Here is a 22,061-nt window from a genome sequence, read left to right as displayed (position 1 = left end):
CTGAAGACAAAGCAAATGCCTTAATTTTCTTTATACAGTTGACCCTTGAACAACATGGGTTTGAACTGCATGGGTCCACTTACCCTTGGATTTTTTCAGTAATAAATATCACAGTACCACATGATCTGCAGTTGATTGAATCTGTGGATCCAGTACTACAGATTTGGAGGAACTGCATATATGGAGGGCAGACTATAAATTATACTCAACTATGCAGAGGGTGAGCACTCCTAACCCCCCCGTATTAAGCAAGGGTTGACTGTATTTCCCAGTGAACCAAATGCTTTACATACATTTAGTAACTGATAAATATTTGAGATTCTGATCACAAAATAATTAAACAGATGGAAAAAAGTTACAAGAGCCTAAAGATTCTTCTCAAACCGAGGGTGTACACTGAAGATACAAGTTCACCATTTTATATTCTCAAAAGAACTTGGATGAAATGATTTAAAAAATACTAACACAACTAAGCAAATTTAGGATAAGAAGATGAGAGAACTTAAATAACTTGCTCTTAAACATCCTGAGTATTTGAAGGAGGCATTGCCATGCTTGAGAGTTTCTTAATGCCTTAAGTAATACATTGTTAAAGTCAAATGACTTGGCCAAGGAGAAATTGCAAATTCAGATATTAACACATTTTATGCTTACTTTTATTTCTATGAAGGAGTTATATGCTTTTAGGAGGGACCTTAATGTATTTCTAAGGATAGACTAAGTTATGCTACAGTAACAATCAGGTCCAAATCTCAAACATTTATTTCTTCCTTGTGCTTACAATTTCAGAGTCAAAGGCGTTCGGCTCACCATGGCCACTCAAGAACCAAGAATGATAGAGCTTAGTTGCTGTCAATGACCTGACAATCATGTTCCAAAGAGAAGAAAGCACACTGTGGGGTCCAGCAACAACAATTAAATATTTGTCCCCCAGGTGATATTTCACTCTGTTCACAGTATATTGGCCAGAACTAATATCAAGGCCCCATTCACTCACAGAAAGTTAAATAAGTATAAACCTACATACTGGATATATTTGGCAAACAACCACATTGTAGTCAGAGCACATTGAATTCAAAGTATGAGGCATTTTACCAACTTTTTATATACATTATTTTGATCATAGACATATAATATACATTTTGCAGATAAAGAATATACTTCTCAGTAGTTTACTTGTCCCAGGTCACTTATCTAGTTGGCATAGAAGATAATAACTAAACCTAGATTTATCAGGATTTTCAACTTCCCATGCTGCATATTATAAGAATCTGTGTCCCGTTTACCTTGGGTATGAAAAGATGATATTTGAACAAAAGACTAGGAATTTCTCTGGGTCAAACGGCTCCAACCAAAGAACTTATTCAATGTAGAAACATCATCTGTGTATGACTCTGACACTGATCACCTAGTATGTTGAAGCTAGTCTTTGAGTTCTTGCAATAAGAATCTAGCACATTTCCATTTAACTTATAAAATATGTTCCTTCCAGGGTTTTGGCACTTGTAACAACTTTTCTAATTAAACTAACTCCTAGAAAATAAATAAACAGTTTTCTTGACATTTTAAAATTGATTGTTTTTTCACCCTGGTCGTTACTATTTCGTGTAACTTTTAGGTATCAGTTGTTTGCCAATACTATACAATAAAATGAACTCCTTGATCACTAAGTACTACTATTGGGACTTTCCAATATGATGCATTTTCTCATCACTAATTGGTTCATGCTTCACTATTGTTTTCCAGATTCTCAGTGGTGTCTCTATTTGATGAGTGTTGAAAAAAAATTTCCACATTGGATGTGACATTAAAAAATAAAGTTCCTCTGAAAGAACTGTGCATCCTGAAACTCTCAAATAGTTTAAAAAGCTGCTCACAGTAACCCTCACAATTTACTGAACATGTATGCATGTTCAATATATCACTTTTTCTAAACAAAGTATTTCGAAGTTTGAAGTATTTACATTTTTTTTCTCTAAGGTGCTATCTGAGTGATAGGAATTTTATTTCCTGACTCAAGCTATTTCATACGTTGAACAAATGCATATCTTCTAACACAATGCCATAATGTAGACATGCTATCGACATAAAAAAGAATAATGAATCAACATGTTCTGTCTCCATTTAACAAGCATCCCCATGTCTGAAAGCCTTTAAAATTGTTTGGTGTTTTCACCCATTTTCATTTGGACTCACAAGCACTGTGGAGACAGCCAGAGGCTTCAGTTAAACATTTTTTCTCCACAATTTTCCCCCCAATGATAGTTTTTTTTCCTCATTTTGATAAAACAGCCTTCAGACATAGGCCCACAGAGTAAGGTAAATGAGAGGAAAGTGAAGTTCTAGACAATCTTATACAAGTAGCTCAAAATGTTTACAGATTCTGCCTTTGCTCTAAGCCTAACCTAGGTCAGTAATCACAGTAAACCAATCCTTTCATATATATTTTCAAGAAAGCAGTGAAATAAGATTACTGGTTCTTTCAGTGAGCACATATTTCACCCCAGAGGGCTTCAAGCTACCCGGTAGCATGACTCTGTGTGTGTGTGTGTGCACGTGTGTGTGTGTGTGCACGTGTGTGCGTGTGCAAGCGCACACTCAGACTTCACAAAACTTAGTGAAGGTGAATATGGGCAAGGAGAATGATTATTCCCAGTATGCTGGGTGAGGGAACAGTCAATAAACCAGGCACCTTCCTATGCATATTCTTTACATTAACGCATTTAATCTACACAAATTTGACGTGAATGCCACTTTTGATCTGCATTTTTCATTTAAAGACACAACCTTCTAATTAAAGTGAATAGTCCAGATACACAGAAAGCAAATGGCAGAGGGGCAATCTGAACCTATAATTTCAATCATATGTTCTTTTAAAATATGCTGTCTCATAAAACAATTATGACCACCCACTGGGGCCTCATTTGCATATATATCCTTTTGCTTCTGGGACAACTGTCTTAAGAAATTTCAGAAGCCCAATGTGGCCTTCTTTGCCTATGAAAAATACTTATCTCAGGTAAAATTTTAGACTTCCAGCTGAAAAAAATTGGAAAGTACTTGTCTATCTTGATCCTTGATGGAAGTGACTTACATGAGCCCAAGTTTGTAGGTGTAAAACAAAGATAACTTCCACTGTACATTTGCAATGCCAATTACCTTGTATGTTTCCCTGACCCTAAGTGACCACTATGAAGTTTGTGAACCTCTGGCAGGCACATAGAGGCTCAGGCACCACACAACTTATCACCTAGGGTTACCAAACTCCTAGTCTGCCTCACAGTGAAACAAAGAGGTATAGCACTTAGCCAGGGTCTCCAAATCTCCCTGGCAGATCTAGTGATACATTTTAGTAGAGAAGATCCCAGCAAATAAAACTGACAGACGACTGAGGGTGTGTGGGGGGAAAATGAATGGTGGTTTCAACAGCCTTACTGGGGGCCTCACAGAGGTGGTGAGATTCTTGGAGGTGATTCAATAATTTGAGAAAGTAGTCAACCAATATGAAGACTAACAAACATTTTATAGCAGTGGACATAACAAGAATCTGGGGAGGAATAGAAGAAAGAATAGCAGTAAAATGTATTTTAAATAGCAAAATATTAAGGAAAAATGAAAACCTTTTCTCAAATGATACAATTAAAAAATTTGTGTGTAAAAAAATACATAAATATTGTGATTAACGTTTCTGTGTTCATTTCTTAATTAGGCACTCTGAATTAAAGAAAAAATAATGAAGGCGAGAAGAAGGTTATAGGTCTGAGGTTTCATGAACAGTTGGCTATATTCTTCAGAATATTATGAAATATAAGGGAACTGAGTGGCTGTCTCAGGCTCCTGAACCCCAGTACAGAAAAGATTTCCTTCTTCTAAACGGAGAAAAGAAAAAAAAAACTCTTCATGTGAAATCTACAGGCTGGGCCTTCCAAGGATTTGTGTCTCAATAGAGCTAAACTGGGAAATAGCAGAAGACATTCTGGCTATGTGCTTATTCAATGCCAGGAGGTGCTAAAGACTTTGGATATGAGTCTAGGTGCTGAGGATGATTGGGAATTTGATTTTTCCCTTTGCACGAACCAGCATGGCCAAAGAAGAGGCTTACATTTGAATGAATTTCGTGGAACAGTAAATGGAACACAATATTTCAGCTAATGCTTTCAGTATGTGTTTATGTGAAATCTAGTAAAGACCTAGAGCAATAAAGTTAATGCTTTAGCCTTTCTAGCAAAGATTAATTTTTTTTTAAATTAATTTATTTAATTTATTTATTTTTGGCTGTGTTGGGTCTTCGTTTCTGTGCGAGGGCTTTCTCCAGTTGCGGCAAGCAGGGGCCACTCTTCATCGCGGCGCGCGGGCCCCTCATTATCGCGGCCTCTCTTGTTGCAGAGCACAGGCTCCAGACGCGCAGGCTCAGTAGTTGTGGCTCACGGGCCCAGCTGCTCCGCGGCATGTGGGATCCTCCCAGACCAGGGCTCGAACCCGTGTCCCCCGCACCGGCAGGCGGACCCTCAACCACTGCACCACCAGGGAAGCCCGATTAATTCTTTTAATAATTCAAGTTGGTTTATCAGATTTGTTGAGGGAATTTCTACTAAGCAAGTGGAAGAACAGTTCAGGCCTAGTGTGTCTCATTTTGGTGGGCATGTATTATTCCCCCCCCACCCTGGATTTTAATTTAGTGATTACTTTTGAAATTAAAATAAATTTAATGAGGATACTTAATCGTCCCTTTTTTTTTTTTTTTTTTTTTTAACCCCCAGGATAAAGACTTTTGGTAATATCACATATCTGCTTTAAATAGGTGAACATAAAATTTGTTGTCCGTGCTAGACATTTTGGAGACACTTTCAAAAGTGAAAGTACATGCAATTATTAATAATTATCTATCTATCTATATATATATGGTTACACTTGGAAAATAGACATGAACTGGGGTGATTCGAGCAAACTAGTACATAAAGTTACCTTAGTTTTAAGCATCAATCCAATTAGATATTAAAGAAAGGTGACTAAATAATTCTATGGCTTCACTGCAAAACTAGCTTTCAATCACAGGCTTGCTCTCATTTACAGGTTTATGAAGAAACATGATTCAACAAATGCATTTTAACATGAAAGGCTTAAATATGCCAGGCTAAAACTGTCATAAGAGAAAAGATAAAATGAAATTTTTTATCCCTGTAATTATAGGTATTAATCCAGGAAAGTGTGTAGCATGTGTATATTAATGCATTTGTCAATTTCTCCAAGATAGTTTCTGAGACATTAGAAAGAATCAATTAAAAACAGGCTTTCTTAGACAAAGAGTATAAAGGGATGTGATAATATTGCTACTCTTGGTGGAAAAAAAAAAAAATTTTTGAAAGTGGGAAACTTAATCCGGATCATTAGGGAGAGTTAGTATTGAACAATCAATTGCAATGTGAAAATACTGTTATGTGAAGCTACAGAATTCTCTGTGACTTTAGTCAAGTTACTTAAACTCTCAGTACCTCAGCTTTCTCATCTGTGAAATGGATAAAATAATAGTACTTCCATTGTAAGGTTGTTGTGAGGATTAAACTTATATGTATAACATGTAAAATAGGGATGATACATAGTAAGCAGTATAACGTCTAGCTATTGATTTTATTGTGCTCCCTAAAATAATAAAACTTTCATCATATTTTGTAATCATTTACCATGACTTGCAATAACTTTCTGTTCCACCTTCTTTTGTTTATTTCCTGTAACATGACATAGCAACCATTGACAAACACATGTCTTTATGTGTATTACTGCTGTAAAGAAAATCATTTTGTGTTGTGCCTTGCATGCATTCATTCTGAAAACAGCTAAGCAGGGAACCCTCACATAAGAAAACTATGCAACGATTAGTCTGTGCAACAATTAGTTACTGAGCATTTACTCTGTACCAGGGTTAGGGTATACAACAGGGAACATTCCATTCAAAGCCACTGTCTTATACTTTCTATAGATTGTAGTAGGAAAAGTTAGACAAATAAACACCTTTATAATAGATGTGGTGGGTACGTGCTCTGGAAGCAAAAGAAAATAGATTAAGTGGGATAAGAAGAGGCAGAGGTGAGGGAAAAGAGCATTGTGATAAGGTGACATTCGAGTAGCGACTTAACGGTCACAAGGGGAAACCACCTGCTGTACATTGGGAAAGCATTCCAAGAAGGGAAACAAGTGCATAGGACCTCAGCCCTGAGGTTGCTTACCAGATTCCAGGAAGAGCAGGGAAGCGGGATTAGCTTGAACAAGTAACAAAGGGGGGGCAGAGACAGAAGACCAGGTCTGAGAGGAGACCAGATCATGAGTAACTCTTAAGACCCTTGTAAGGACTTTAGCTTTCAACCTAAGTAAGATTAAGGAGAAGTTGGAGGGTTTTGAGCAAAGACCATGTAAAATTGTAATACAGCATGTTTAGATTTTTGCTTTTAATACGCTGATCAAGAGACACAGGGAAACAAATTCCTGAGCTCCCTGAAACACTGGCCTGCCACCAGTCAATGGGAGATTCTGTCCTCCAGTTCTCCAGGTTCTCTACTGTCCTAGAGTCTTTAGAGGAGAGATGAAAGAGAAGTAAGAAAGTGGGAGAAAAGAAAAGAAGAAAGAGAGAAGAGAAAGAAGAGATAATTCCTGTGCAAGTAGGGCTCATTGCAACTTCTCAGACAGTCACAACTGCCTTAAAGGAGCAACTGAAGCAGAGTTCGTGCTGCTTCTAAGGAGGACAGCAGCCACACTCTTACTGGGTTCTGAATTTCCTAGCTTTGCCATGTAGTTGCTTTGTGACCCTGAGAGAGTCAAGTGATTTACGTCTCAGTTTCCTCATCCTTACAATACGCTAAATCTGCCTCCCAGGCTGGCTGTGAAAGGTAAGTGCCTGACATATGAGGATATCAGTGTGTGTTGCTACTGTTTCTGATAACAAAATGAGATTTGTGATAAGATAGTACGGATTGCAAGATGGTGCTTAGCAAAATATCTTTATTATTAGATGTTCTTTACTGTAAAATGCACCATTAAGTTAAGGGCTACTGTAAGGCTAAATAAGAGACTACATTAAACGTTCTAATTGATTTTTAAATCTATCTAATTTTCGGAAATGTTAAAGTGTTATTGATACAAGGAGAAATATCACTTTAAAATGATAGTAATATGATTACTAAAAAGGAAGAAAAAAATTAAAAAAAAATTTAAAAAGCAGTATTTGGCTAATACGTAAAACATGAGATCCAATAGGTAAGACTATTTCTGCCATGAAACTACTTTAAATTAGAAACCACAAATTATGGATGCATGTGCCAAAATATGACTGCTTCAGCAAGTGGTGAATTTGCATATACAATGATTTTAATCAAAGGCACCTATTTGATTGCACAATTATCTGTTTTGCATACACAAAATTTGAATTCTGTACACGTGAATCCTCATTTGCACATGCACCCAATTATTTTGTTGGTGCAACTTAGAAATCCCTATTTAATATAGTAGGGTGTTAGTTATCTTTCATTTATAGCAATATGGATTCAGTTTTTACTGACTAGTAAAACAGAACTCCTGGAAGAACATGGGAATGGATCCTACTTGTACTTATGACAGAGAGGGATGTTACTACACTTGCACTTTGTGCCAAGAAAAAGTAAAAAACATGTTTTCTCACACATGCTTTTGCTTCTTTTTGCCTTCTTATTTAGAAGTTATTTCAAAATTTAAAGAAGACTTTAGTTCACAGGGAGAAGCCTTGAGTGGTGATCATATTGAGTTCACTCAGTTTTCCACATTATTAGTCTCTAAGTGATGGGAGTAGGCTGTTGATCCAACTACTCTTAAGCATTAGAGAAAATTTAGAGCTGGTAAAAAGAACCAAATTTATAGTCCTAAAGACAGATGCTCTCTATGGAGCTCCTAAACAACAACAACAAAACAGCTTGAAAGCAGTGAGGCAAAACACTCTATATTATTCTGGTCTTGCTGCACATTCAAGAATCTCCTTGGCCCTAAGTGAGGAAGGTGTGGTACAATAGGTTGGGAAAATTGATGACCACGATAATAAGGTTCTAGATAAGCAGGATGTCTGTTTTCTAACTAATTCATCCTGACAGGCCCACTGGGACACAAGCCTGTTCAAAATCCAAAGTTATTCACAACCTCATGTTAAGAGGTTGCTCTGCATTATAGATGGGTCATTGGTAACAGCAGGTGTCTTTTGTCATCTGACTCTTTCAGACTCAGGTGTTTTCTGCATGCTTTTGGGATGACCCTTGAGGATTCAACTAAGATCCTATTTGGTAACCTAAGTAGACACAATATTATCGCTGTTCCTCCTATTGTTTACCCAAATGCAGATGTGTACTTGTGACAATGAGATTCTACATTAGGGCAAGAGTAGAAATCCAGTTTGTAAATATTCACAATTTTGCCAACTACGTCATGATCCTATTTAGTAATCAGACTTTCAAAAGCTCTGAATTCTTATACTTTGAACCTTGCCATCCAGCTCAATATTGAGTGTTGTATAATAAATTTCCTCTTGAATAATTAAATTTACTCATTATTGTTGGAATCCCAGGTCAAGTCTACCCATGGTGACTCTTCAACAATACCATGTGGTCTGTTTTTTTCCAATGTTTACTTTCAATATCTCCAGGGAGGAAACACGCTATAGTAATTAAAAGCACAGTGGGTCTTGGAGTCAGCCATATCTGGTATGGGAGACTGAACCATGTCTCGAGGTATTTGTGCACTGGTTTTATTCCTTCCCACACTGACTTTGGGTTTGGACATTTGTTTTGACCAATGAGACTTTAGCAAGCATGCTGCAAAGTGAGGCACTTGCAGTGGGGCTTGTTCCTTGGAACACTCCTTGGAATTGAGCTGCATGTTATGTGAAAGTATAAGCTATGCTACTAGAGATGAAGGTCATGTGGAGAGCCTCTGAAGGATGACTCATCATGTAGAAAGAGGGGACACATGAAAAACTGAGACCTCCAGTTAAGTGCCTACGTGAATGTAGCCACATAAGTGACCCCAGCCAACTTCAGGCGGAGCAGAATAACTGCCCAGTAAACCTACAGAATCATGAGGAATACCAAATGGTTATTTTAAGCCACTGAGATTTAGGGTGGTTTGTTACACAGAAATAGACAATTGATATATCTTGGATCAAATTCAGGTTCCATTACTTGTTTAGCTATGCAACTTGGGCTAGTTGTTGAAGCTTTCTAATCCTCACATTTTCCAGCTCTACATTATAACAATAATTACATGACCTCATAAGACTGTGAAATAGAAAAAATAAAGTTATAAAAATAAAGAATTTAGTGCAATGCCTTAGCCATTGTAAGCGCTTAATGAACAGTAATTTTTACGATCAATTTCATCACCTCAACCATCACCACCACTATGCCAATCATCACCACCAACACCGGATGCCAATACCAACACCGCTAACATTGCCACAAACACTTTCCTGCTATCTAATGCTTTCATGATGCTCTTTATGTCTACTGACATAATGAAAATCAATCTTTCCCAACTAAGACATTTTTTAAGCCTCATATACAGGCAAAACTTCTTTCTTTATGGTCAGTGATGATGCAAAGCAATGAAAGTAACTCATTTAGATATCCCCTCACATTATTTCATTAGTTTACTAAAGAGATAAAGAGATTTAGCAAGATCACTCGGAAAGTAAATGAAATAGTCACATTTGAACCCATGTCTTCTTGCCATGAATACTGTCTTTTAAAGAATTCTGGCTATTCTAAAAACAAGAGCCTCCCATGAAAAAGGAATTTCCATAAAGACATACATTTTGTAGTGCTTACTGCTCTGTTCCTACCACCTTGTGCTTAGAATCTGCTCTAGAAACACTTGTTAAATACATTAATCAATTGACAGTTGATAAGTAGTTTAGCAGAGCATGGGTTCTGGAGCCAGAATATCTTACATCAGAAAATCCCAGTTCTACCATTTACCAGCTATGTGAAGTTGGGAAATTTAACATTTTTGTTCCCCACTTTCCTTCGATGTAAAGTGGATAACAATAGTACATATTAGCTAAGATTTTTTAGGGCATATGAAATTCTCAGATCAGTACCTGACTAATAGTAAGCATCATATAATACCTAGTATTGATCATTATTATTTTGTTGTTATGTTGAGCTCTACTGTTATGTGGAATAGTACATATAAAATATTAATTTAAAGAAGCGGAATATGTTTACGTATTGAAAGAAAGCCAGGAAAGAATGCAGTGTGTGGTCTAAAACAATGGCTTCCAAGCTCTGTTCTCAATTAGAACCATCGGATGATTAATAAAATTCCGATTCCTGCCCAATTCACTGTCTTCCTCAATTCTCTATATTTATAACAATTGTACCAAAGGATAATGGTTGCACAGTCAAGTTAGGAAAGCACTAAAATCAAATTAATTTTAATAGTGCAAGTTCAAGCACCCTAGGATTTGATTAGGTAAGATATTTTGGAGTACAGGGATTTTTCCATTGCCCTTCAAATCCAATCAGGGGAGGAGTTGAATATTCTACCCAGGGTTCACACCACATGCCATTTGGATATCTCTTCTGTTCTTTCGCTTCTCCCTTCTCTCCCCTCATACTTAAAGAGAAGGTAACTACTCCTCAGTCAGTGATACTGACTCTCCTGAAATGTGAGGAAAAACTTACGGGGGTTGGTAGGCCCTTGCTACTCAAAGTGTGGTCCATGCAGCAGTAACATTGACAGTGTGTTAAAAATACAAATCTCAGGTCTTAATGTAGGGCATTGGTTGTCAACTCCTGTTCCCCATGGAATCACCAGGAAGCTGGACCATTAATCTTTGGATGCCAGGCTGCACCCAAGAAACTCTGCATTAATTGTTTTGAGGTGGGCCCAGGTGGTAACTATTTTTTCTCAAATCCTCGGGTGGTTCTGACATGTAGTTGGGGTAGAGACACACTCATTTCGAGGAAAGAGAGCAGAAAACTTCAGATTGATTTTAGAACTTCTCCTTCCATGGCCTTCTCCAGGCTCCTAGGAGAATCCAGGTTCCAGAACATCCTTTAGGTTTCCTTACACCACTGGACAAGGAATTCTTGGCTTATTATTCAGGGCTACTGACCCACCCTGCCTAGTCTGACTTCTGTCCTGCCTTGTTGATAATCTCCATGGAATCTGAATAAGCTTAACTATTAGACTAGCTAACATTCATGATATCAATAGAACACTGTACTACATTTTCAATGCAAAAGTCAAGTACTTTCAAGCACAGCAATGCTGGTAATATTTACTTATATTATGGTTAGGACTCCAACCCCCATGACCATTGTTGCTTTTTATAATTTTACTGTTGCAGGGTGATGATATGAATGCAGTCCTCTGAATGGACTGCAGTGTTTTAAAAATGCATCTTGTTTTGTAAAATCTTATACCTCATGCACTTGAAAATTATTTAACTCAAACAAATTGACTTTCTTTAATCCTTCACAGTTTATCATGGATTAAACAGTTAATGAGAGGGAAGCTAGACTTTGGGGGCTAGCAAGATCCAGCTCTCTTTGTGTGTGGCTGAACTAAAACTGGCATTTTTCTCTAATCTTAAGATTGATCCTTACAAAGTGAAATAAGAGCACTAAAAATCAAATCCAAATCAAATGCTTGAAAAGTCACCTCTCAACTGAAATTCCTTGAATAGGGAGTAGAAGAAGAGAATTATTTATATAATATCTTGCTGTTTCTTGAACCAGCAGCTTTAGCATTACTTGAGAACTTATAGAAATACATATTCTTGAGCTTTAGTGTAGTCCTACTGGATTAGAATCTACATTTTAACAAGATAGCCCAGGTGGTTCCTAGGCACATGGAAGTTTGAGAAACATTAGTATAGTATACATTGGACTCACAAATTTTTTTTCCTCCAACATTTGTTCTTCCCTAAATCAAACCCCATACAGCATCCCATACATTTGCCCGTTCCTCTTTTTTATCCGAGCTCTTTATAAACTTTTCTTGCATCTCCAAATTTCTTGTTATCCCTCTCCCAATCACCTGCCTCTCTGGCCATGTGTCATTTTACCAAAAATCTACTCTATGGGCAGAGGCAGGATGATATACAAAGGCACACTTTCATTAATTTTTTTCTTCATTGCAGTTGAATAAGAGAAGAAATAGTGAAACTTTTTCTCCGTCTACTATAAACCAATAAACTCTCAAAGAAGTAAAATGGGTAATGTCCTGATGCAAAGTCTTCTCCTTCTAAGTCTGAAAATGCAGAGAGCCCATGAAAATACCAGTTTCCCAGTATTGTAAGAACATACAAATATGTTCAGTTTGTTCCTCCAAGATAGAGATAAAAGGGTACCAACTTCTTCAGAGATAAATTAGATTGATACAAACCACACCCACTCATCTTAGTTTTCAATGACCAATCATGATAATCCAAGGCAATTATGTAAGTTAAGATACAAATTCTTTTTCTACTTTCACTTCTTTTAAGAATAGTAGCAAAAAACAAAAATAATTATCTGTGCCAGTAAGTGTTGGGTGTTTCACTATCGATATAAACACTATAAAAAATTCCTTCTAAATACTTAAACAGTAACTAACAACAAGATACTATTTTTATAATTGATTGAGAGATTTTGATTGAGAGTGTGAATAAGTGAAGCATCTGGGAAAACATCTCCATTGACATAATGTGGTTGAAAACTAAATTCTTTGTTTTAATTGAAAAAAAAAGAGAAGAAACAAAACATCTTTAAAAATCTAATGTATTGCCAGAGAAAACCTCTTTCAAATTTCCTTTCTTGAGGGCACACCATTGCAGCCTATAATTTATTATCATTATTATTTTTCACAACATTTAGTACCATGTTTCATTCTCCCACATGTAATATTACCCAATAGAAATCCCCAAAAGGAGCCACAGTACATTCATAACAAAGACAACTGTCTTTCAACTCTGCTTTCCAATATGATTTAATCAGGTATGAAACCGGAAAAATGAGAATCAGCCTGTTCATCATGGCCATGATCATTAGTACCTCCATGAAATGAGGGGAGAAAAGAGAAACATCTGCTTCTTCTTACCAAACTTCCCGATAAGTTAAAACTACTCAAAAATTATTTCTTTAAAAGACATTCTACTGCCTCTGATAGCATGAACATTTGTATGTTTTCTCAGGGTCATCCCTGGGCAAGCAGATGGGACAAGAGAAATGGAAAACAGTAGCCATTCCTAGGCTCCTGGTATATGTGTACAGGAGGCTCTCTGATTTCCAATTTTGGCTCAGATCAGAAGAAAAAAGGTAAGGGTTACATCCTTGAAAAAAAGCTCAGTCTACTCTAGGGCACGCCTGACTTTCAATCCATTTAAGTGCTCACATTTTTATGGGTTTTAAAGGTGACATAAATCCCATTGAATCTTAGAATGAAAAACACTCAATGCAGATTTGAGAAGAGAAAAACCAACTTACCACAGTAGTTCAGTTAGTTGACAGGCACCATCATCTGAAACAACAAAAACATATTTGGATATGACAATCATAAAAACTACCAAACTTTTCAAATTGTCTTAAAACACATACTGTGAATTTATATACAGAAGCAAAATTAAATAAGCAATGAAAATACCTTGTCTGATCTAAATCATTTAGTTTTTTCAGATGAAAGTGTTTCATCCCCACTATATTAGGTCCAAATTAGATACCTGGTTGTTTTTCAAAATCTTTTGTATACACACACTGGCATATGTATATTTCACAACATTTTCTTCTGGTGTTCAAGTTTAAAAGGTAGGCAGAAATACAGTCTCCTGTATAATACAATCTTGGTTCTGACATGAATGCAATCATGACACACTTATCCAAATACACAGCTCTGATAATGCCATATAAATTAGTTCACTGAGCTCAAAAATTATCTCTATTGTCTATACAGAAAAAAGCTAAAGTATTTACCACAGTGCTCAGCAGCTTTAGTCAGCTTCTTCTATTCTCCCTAAGATTCTCTCCCCAAATTCTCCAATACATCCTCCTTCTACTTTTCAAGTTGATCTCCCACTATTTTCCCTTGAGCTGTGTCCTCACACCCTATATTAAACATGTACTTTCTTTTCTTTAACAATATTTTAATTTGCCTTTTCTTCTGCCTCAATATTCTTTCTACCCATTCTTTAGGTCCACCTCAAATAACGTCTCTTCAGTGAAGCTTGTCTTGATGTCCAAAGAAGGAATGAATCTTCTTTTTCTAGGTTTTCCCACCATATTTTGTACCTTATAACCATCTTCTGTCATTTAAAAGAATAGTTGCATTGTACCTGTTTCTGCTAATAAAGCTTTAATTTTAAAGGACTATTAATATCTATTATGAATGAAACACTTTAGTTTCATGAAAAAACAAATTAAGGAATTGAAGAAAATTTCCTCTCTTGATAAATGACTTTTTAGGCAAGTTCTTTAATACTTTTTATACCATATGGGAATACATTTTCTCTTTTTTTGTAATTTTTAAAAAAAGCATTTCTTTTTGCTGGCTTGAATTTTGTATGGAAAGGTGATAATACTTACTAGACCTCTATTAGCACTGCATATGTTTGAAATTAGTGTTTTGAAGAACAGTGACACATTTGCCTTCAACCATGAACATGGTCACCCCAGCAGCAAGACTGACATTAGTAGCATAATCTTAGGGAAAAAAAGATCTCTTTATGCAGAATGAAATGATAACATTGCCTTGTTGGTAATTTTTTTACTTCTGGCCAAGTTAATTATGTCAGATCAGACTGCCTATATGAAGCATGCAAGTGTATTACACATTTACAATATCTCATCCTTCATTCTCCTTCTGGGCCCACAATCACTTTGGGCTTCAAAATGTTGGAAAACAGTTCTGTGCAATTGCTCATATCAGGGTTTCTTTTCTCTTTTCCCTAGATGATTATAACTTGGCTATCCATCTATTTTATTAAAGACTTTCTTATTGTTTTCATACAACATATTAAATATCCAGAAAAAGTACCATTGAATTGAATAATTAAATTTTAAATTACAGATGTAAACATTTTAATGTGGATATTTAAAATAAGAGCAATGTTTCTTCATTTGGTGAGAGGGAGAACTTTATTAGATTCTTTGTACCTAAACCTAGAATGTGATATTTCATCTTCAGAATTATGCATTCTTTATTCCAACCCTCTACAGTTCTTTTCATAGGAAGAACAACGGTATAACACATAATTAAGAAAAATATATATATATATTTTAAAATTGTGATTCAGGGAAGCTCCTAAAGGAAAATAATACTCAGTAATTGAACATGTGTTGATAGTCTGAGTCTACAACCAGGTCATTAGTGGACACTTTCCCCTACAAGTGTCAAAGTTACCAAAGTGTTTTAGCATGAGTAAATAAGATATCATTATGGAAGTACCTTCAGAAATACTAATAAAAATGAATTTTTATTCAATTGCATTTAGATATAATTATTAATATCTGGCAACCTATATGACTTTGATTTCCTTAAAAAATAGAGTGTGGACTTTACATACTAGTTGATTGGGGCTGGCACTTGTAGATAAGGAAACAAAAAAATGTCAGTGGTAAGCACCCTGGAATTTATTGTTGCCTTGTTCTTCTGTGCCAGACGTAATGCAAATATAGCTGGGCTAGGAACTTCAGGGATGGATGGTTTCCTGAGAATAATGATCTGATGGTAGTCTCCTGTTTCATTCAAAAGACAACCAAAATTTAACAAAGAAAATCCCATTAGAAGGAAATGTTTAGCAGGGAATGGTCTCATTGATATCTGTTCCCGGGATATGTCAACAAAGATTTTCTTTCACATGAGTGGAATTGCCAAAGAACAGGACCAATCAAAATCTCTAATTCTATTGAATAGTACCAGAAATATTTTCAATTATTTGTAATTTCTAATATTTTCATCTGACTAATTCACTACTTTTGTTTATCCATATTTTCTATCTTTCTTTCCTCCCTCCCTTCCTTTTTGTCAAATATATTTTCCATTCCCTTTTTTTCTTCTGCATTTTGATCAGGTCCTGAGAATGGCATCCATAAAATATGGAAATCCTTCCACATAAAACAGATAACTTACTAAGTGTATAACCAATTGATGGAGAAGAAAGAAGATTCTATCAAAAACTTTAGAACTTTTGTTTTGACTCTGGAGTTGCTGGCACAAGTGTGAGAATGGAGTCATCCCAAATAAAATGGTTTATGGGTAGCACATGCACCTATATATATTTTTTTCTTAAAAGAAGTTTTCTGAAGACTTTTCATATGCAAATTTATTCAAATAGCATTTATAATTACCATCCACCTCTCCATATCTGACCATTTAATTCTCATAAAGGGCATCTATTTTCTATAAAAGAATCCCAGTGTTTGAATGCAGGAACAGAATACTAAATTGGATATAATTCTAGTATTGTGATCATATTATTTGTTAGAAAACGAAGTGAAGAATAAATTAAATATGTATTACTGCCTTCTCTGTATATCTCTATAAGCAGGTGGTAGGAATAAGCCAGCTATTTCTGTATTCACTTGTAGAACCAATTATAGAAATAATTATGAAAACAAATGCAAATAGGTACTGACTCCGGGCATAGAAAATTATTTTAGCAATGAAATTCCTGAGTCCCAATAACATCACTGAAACACATGCCTGTATATATAATACGTACATATCATATGTATCTCTATCTATCTCTGACATACATATACACACACACATATACATATATAGATACAGATATATACGTAGGTGGCCAGAGGAATTCTCCTTTCTAATTTCATTAGATTTTCTCTTAGCATTTCCTTTTCTTCATACCAAAACTCCAGTCCTAATTTTTCATATCATTCATGAGCAAGTGCAGGACTTGAGCAGAAGTGACAGAAGATGATGGTAACAGGGAAAGGAACCAAGAGTGAAAGGGAATTGGTATGACTAAGCCTCACTACATATATTCCATAAACAGCCCCTGAGCCAAAGCCCAGAATAGACTTCTTTATTAAAAAAAAAAAAAAAAAGCTAAACATTAGGTTTTACTTTTTTCTCCTGAAGTACAAATTACTCTTATTTTGGTTAAAATTAATTGTGAATTCTTTATCTTTACTTACAGAGCTAGGTAAAAATACAAATTAAAGTAGCTCCATTTTGGTCAAAAAGATGCATCAGATATTGTAAACCAACAACAATCTCACTACAAAAAACTTTAGAAAACTGGATAAAATATAACAAATATTCTTTGAATCATATAACTGAGCAAAATATATTAAGGAGATCTTCAGTGGCCAAAATTAAAGAAAGAAGTAGAAATGACTGGTATGGAGTCACTGATCTTTTGGCTCTCTGGGACATTTACCAGTCTTAGCCAAGAGCCTTGGGATTTCAAGGACATGATATTAAAATGTCTCTCATGAAAATTTCTCACACAGGTGTGGGGTTTGAAATGTTACTATTGACAAGGACAGAGAAATTCCACAAATAGAATTTAACAAAAAGCTATTCCCAGGCTTGTACCTTATGCAGTCAATTTCCAAATTTCTCTGGAAGGGCAAAGCCTCAACAAAAAGCAGTTAGGAATTACAAATATAAAGCTCTGCTAAGCAAGAGCTCAAATCTATAATTATAAAACACATGAGCAAATCTTGAGTGAGAGTAAGTAAAAGAAATAAAGAGCAAGATTAGAAACACCAAAATTATTCATATGATAGAATAACTAAACACTGATTCTGAAATAATTGTTTAAAATTATTAAAAATGAAAGATGGGAGAGAAAATATATGAAAGAAATAAGACGTTGTTTAAAAAGACAGTTTTCAATGAGTACCAATTATAGATTTGGAAATAAAACATAATTATTGAAACTAAGTACATAAACATATATTAAATACAGCTAAAGAATCAATCAGATAATAGAACTAAAGAAATTATCCATAATATTGCCAGAAAACCAAAGAAGAAAAAGGTCACAAGAAAGAGCACATGAGATATAAAAAACTGGCTGAAATGGTCCAACATTTGTCTAATAGGAACCAGAAAAAGAATGGGGAGACGTAATCTTAAAGCAGTAATATATGAAAAATGTTCAAGAATTGTGATATCATATATATATATATATATATATATATATATATATATATAATATATATATATGTATGTTGTAAATCTCTCCTCCCTCTCTCCCTCTCTTCAGGAAGTTAAATAAATGCCAAACAAGATAAATCTGGGAACTATATTCAGCATCCTTTGATAAACCATAATGGAAACGAATATGAAAAAGAATATATCTATGTATAACTGAATCACTTTGCTGTACAGCAGAAATTAACACATTGTAAATAAACTATACTTCAGTAAAATTTTTAAAAATACTTAAAAAAAGATAAATCCAATGAAATCTACCTCACGAGCAAACATATAAATGCAAACTTAAAGACAGCAAGAAGATAAAATAGGTATTAAACAGGAGCAAATTTGGTTTACACCACATTTTTCAACAGGAGTAGTAGAAGTTTGCATCTCGAAAGTACTAAAAGAAAGAAACTTATTACAGATGCCTTTATATATATATATGCTAATTTATTAAAGTTAAGGGAGATATTTTCAGACAAAAAGCCATTAGCTTCTACCATGTACTTTTACTGAGGGTAATCCAAGGGATATAATAAAGGAAGAAGTAAACTGAATTCATAACAAAGAGAGATGTAAGGAAGAATGGTCAGTAATGAAACTGATACATAGAGGTAAATCTATAAAAAAATAACTGGGTAAAAATATGATAACATAGTAATGTTAATAATCAATTTTGGGGTAAATTAAACCAAAATGACTGGAAGTACTGGACATCTATAACTTGCAAAATGCTGGCGGGAGGTTTTATAATTACAGTATTCTGAAGTTCTTATATTATTGGGGAGAAGGTTGAAGACATTTATTAGCTTTATACTTTAAATGAGGTACAAGCACTAAAACTTAAAGCTAAAAAAGAACTTAAAGCTAGAAGGTATAAGATCCAAATTTATTAAGAATAAAAAACAAAAACTACCAAAAAAGAGAAATATTATGTATAGAATTAACTGAGTAAATTAAAAGCTCAAAACAAAATGATATAAATAAATACAAATATATCAGTAACCATAATAAATGTGTTGGTTTACAACCTTTGGAGTTCCCCAGGTGAAATTTGACATTGGTCCCCATACACAGAGGGCAGGGACAGACCAAGAAAGAGGCAGGCCACTTCTGAGTGGCAGGTAGCAGTTTTAATACACAAGGCTTGTCTTGGGCGGCCACAAGATGAGTAGATCTCCACACCAACCCTACAGAATCTTAAGTTTATATAGAGGCCTTCCCAGGATTCAGTCACATGTACAGTCCAGAGGGTCTCAACAGCACAGTACTATCTCAAGGTTGTGTCCTTGAAATGCAAATGAACTTAAATGCTAGTTGAACACAGAAATTCTCTTACCCTCCTTTCCTTCTTCCCAGGATTGTATTACCCTTCCTCATCACCTCTTGTCACCACCAGTAGTATCTACTTACTCTTCTCCCAATTCTACCAAAGAACAGATCAGTCTCAAAGGTTCTCCTCTGTCCAATGTTTTCCAAACAAACAAAGCTATTTTATAATTTTTAAGGGCTTTTACTTCTAGAAGTAGATAGGAAAGAAAGAAAAGGGACGATTATCAAAAATATAAGTAGCAAGGGAAAAAGCTCTTAGTTTCATCTAGGGTGACCAACTTGTCCTGATTTTAAAACTGAAAGTCTCAAGTCCAAGTCCCAGATCCAAGGAATCCACCCTTTACAATAGTCCCAGTAAACTAGGATTGTTGGTTTCTCTAGATTTTTAGCTAGCCTCTGGTATGTGTCATGTCCTTAGAATATAAAGGACTATAGATTTTTACTCTTTTGTCCCCTCTTTTTGCCCTTTCTTTCAGCTTTTGAGGCCCCTGCCTTTTCACTATACACACCTCCAGGCATTTCCATAAAAAAACCGTCCTTCTCGCCACTCTTATTCAACATAGTTTTGGAAGTCCTAGCCACAGCAATCAGAGAAGAAAAAGAAATAAAAGGAATACAAATTGGAAAAGAAGAAGTAAAACTGTCACTGTTTGTAGATGACATGATAATATACATAGAGAATCCTAAAGATGCCACCAGAAAACTACTAGAACTAATCAATGAATTTGGTAAGGTTGCAGGATACAAAATTAATGCACAGAAATCTCTGGCATTCCTATACACCAACAATGAAAAATCAGAAAGAGAAATTAAGGAAACACTCCCATTTACCATAGCAACAAAAGAATAAAATACCTAGGAATAAACCTGCCTAAGGAGGCAAAAGACTTGTACTCAGAAAACTAAAACACTGATGAAAGAAACAAAGATGACATAAACAGATGGAGAGATATACCATGTTCTTGGATTGGAAGCATCAATATTGTGAAAATGACTATACTACCCAAAGCAATCTACAGATTCAATGCAATCCCTATCAAACTACCACTGGCATTCTTCACAAAATTAGAACAAAAAATTTTACAATTTGAATGGAAACACAAAAGACCCCAAATAGCCAAAGCAATCTTGAGAACGAAAAACAGCTGGAGGAATCAGGTTCCCCGACTTCAAACTATACCACAAAGCTACAGCAATCAAGAAAGTATGATACTGGCACAAAAACAGAAATATAGATCAATGGTACAAGATAGAATGCCCAGAGATAAACCCACACACATATGGGCACGTACTTTATGACAAAGGAGGCAAGAACATACAATGGAGAAAAGACAGCTTCTTCAATAAGTGGTGCTGGGAAAACTGGACAGCTACATGTAAAAGAGTGAAATTAGAACACTCCCTAACACCATACACAAAAATAAACTCAAAATGGATTAAAGACTTAAATGTAAGACCAGACACTATAAAACTCTTAGAGGAAAACATAGGAAAAACATTCTTTGACATAAACCACAGCACAGAAATTCTTTTTGACCCACCTCCTAGAGAAATGGAAATAAAAACAAAAATAAACAAATGGGACTTAATTAAACTTAAAAGCTTTTGCACAGCAAAGGAAACCATAAACAAGACAAAAAGACAACCCTCAGAATGGGAGAAAATATTTGCAAATGAAACAACAGACAAAGGTTTAATCTCCAAAATATACAAACAGCTCATGGAGCTCAATATCAAAAAAAATAAACAATCCAGTTAAAAAATGGGCAGAAGACCTAAATAGACATTTCACCAAGGAAGACATACATCTGGCCAAGAGGCACATGAAAAGATGCTCAACATCACTAACTATTAGAGAAATGCAAATCAAAACTACAGAGAGGTATCACCTCATGCCGGTCAGAATGGCCATTATCAAAAAATCTAGAAACAATAAATGCTGGAAAGGGTGTGGGGAAAAGGGAACCCTCTTGCACTGTTGGTGGGAATGAAAACTGATACAACCACTATGGAGAACAGTATGGAGGTTCCTTAAAAAACTAAAAATAGAACTACCATATGACCCAGCAATCCCACTACTGGGCATATACCCTAAGAAAACCATAATTCAAAAAGAGACATGTACCACAATGTTCATTGCAGCACTATTTACAATAGCCAGGACATGGAAGCAACCTAAATGTCCATCGACAGATGAATGGATAAAGAAGATGTGGCACATATATACAGTGGAATATTACTCATCCATAAAAAGATACGAAATTGAGTTATTTGTAGTGAGGTGGATGGACCTAGAGAGTATCATACAGAGTGAAGTAAGTCAGAAAGAGAAAAACAAATACCGTATGCTAACACATATATATGGGATCAAAAAAAAAAAAAAAAAAAGGTACTGATGAACCTAGTTGCAGGGCAGGAATAAAGAGACAGACATCGAAAATGGACTTGAGGACATGGGGTGGGAGGGTGAAGCTGGGGCGAAGTGAGAGTAGCATCAACATACATATACTACCGAATGTAAAATAGCCGGCTGGTGGGAAGCAGCAGCATAGCACAGGGAGATCGGC

The 22,061-nt window shown here is 35.5% G+C and overlaps 1 protein-coding gene across 1 annotated transcript in view; it reads right to left on the bottom strand.

The window, feature by feature from the left end:
* The window catches only part of PTPRD (protein tyrosine phosphatase receptor type D), a 2,174,486-nt gene that overhangs the window by 985,022 nt on the left and 1,167,403 nt on the right, over nucleotides 1-22,061 (bottom strand). The window contains exon 8 of the mRNA XM_036854271.1: nucleotides 13,482-13,515. The gene's annotated coding sequence lies outside the window, so the exon portion shown is untranslated. The remainder of the gene's footprint in view (nucleotides 1-13,481; nucleotides 13,516-22,061) is intronic.

This window comes from Balaenoptera musculus, chromosome 6 (assembly GCF_009873245.2).
Source record: "Balaenoptera musculus isolate JJ_BM4_2016_0621 chromosome 6, mBalMus1.pri.v3, whole genome shotgun sequence".
NCBI lineage: Eukaryota > Metazoa > Chordata > Mammalia > Artiodactyla > Balaenopteridae > Balaenoptera > Balaenoptera musculus.
The sequence above is the reverse complement of the archived record's forward strand: the minus strand, read 5'-3'. Positions and strand labels throughout refer to the sequence as shown.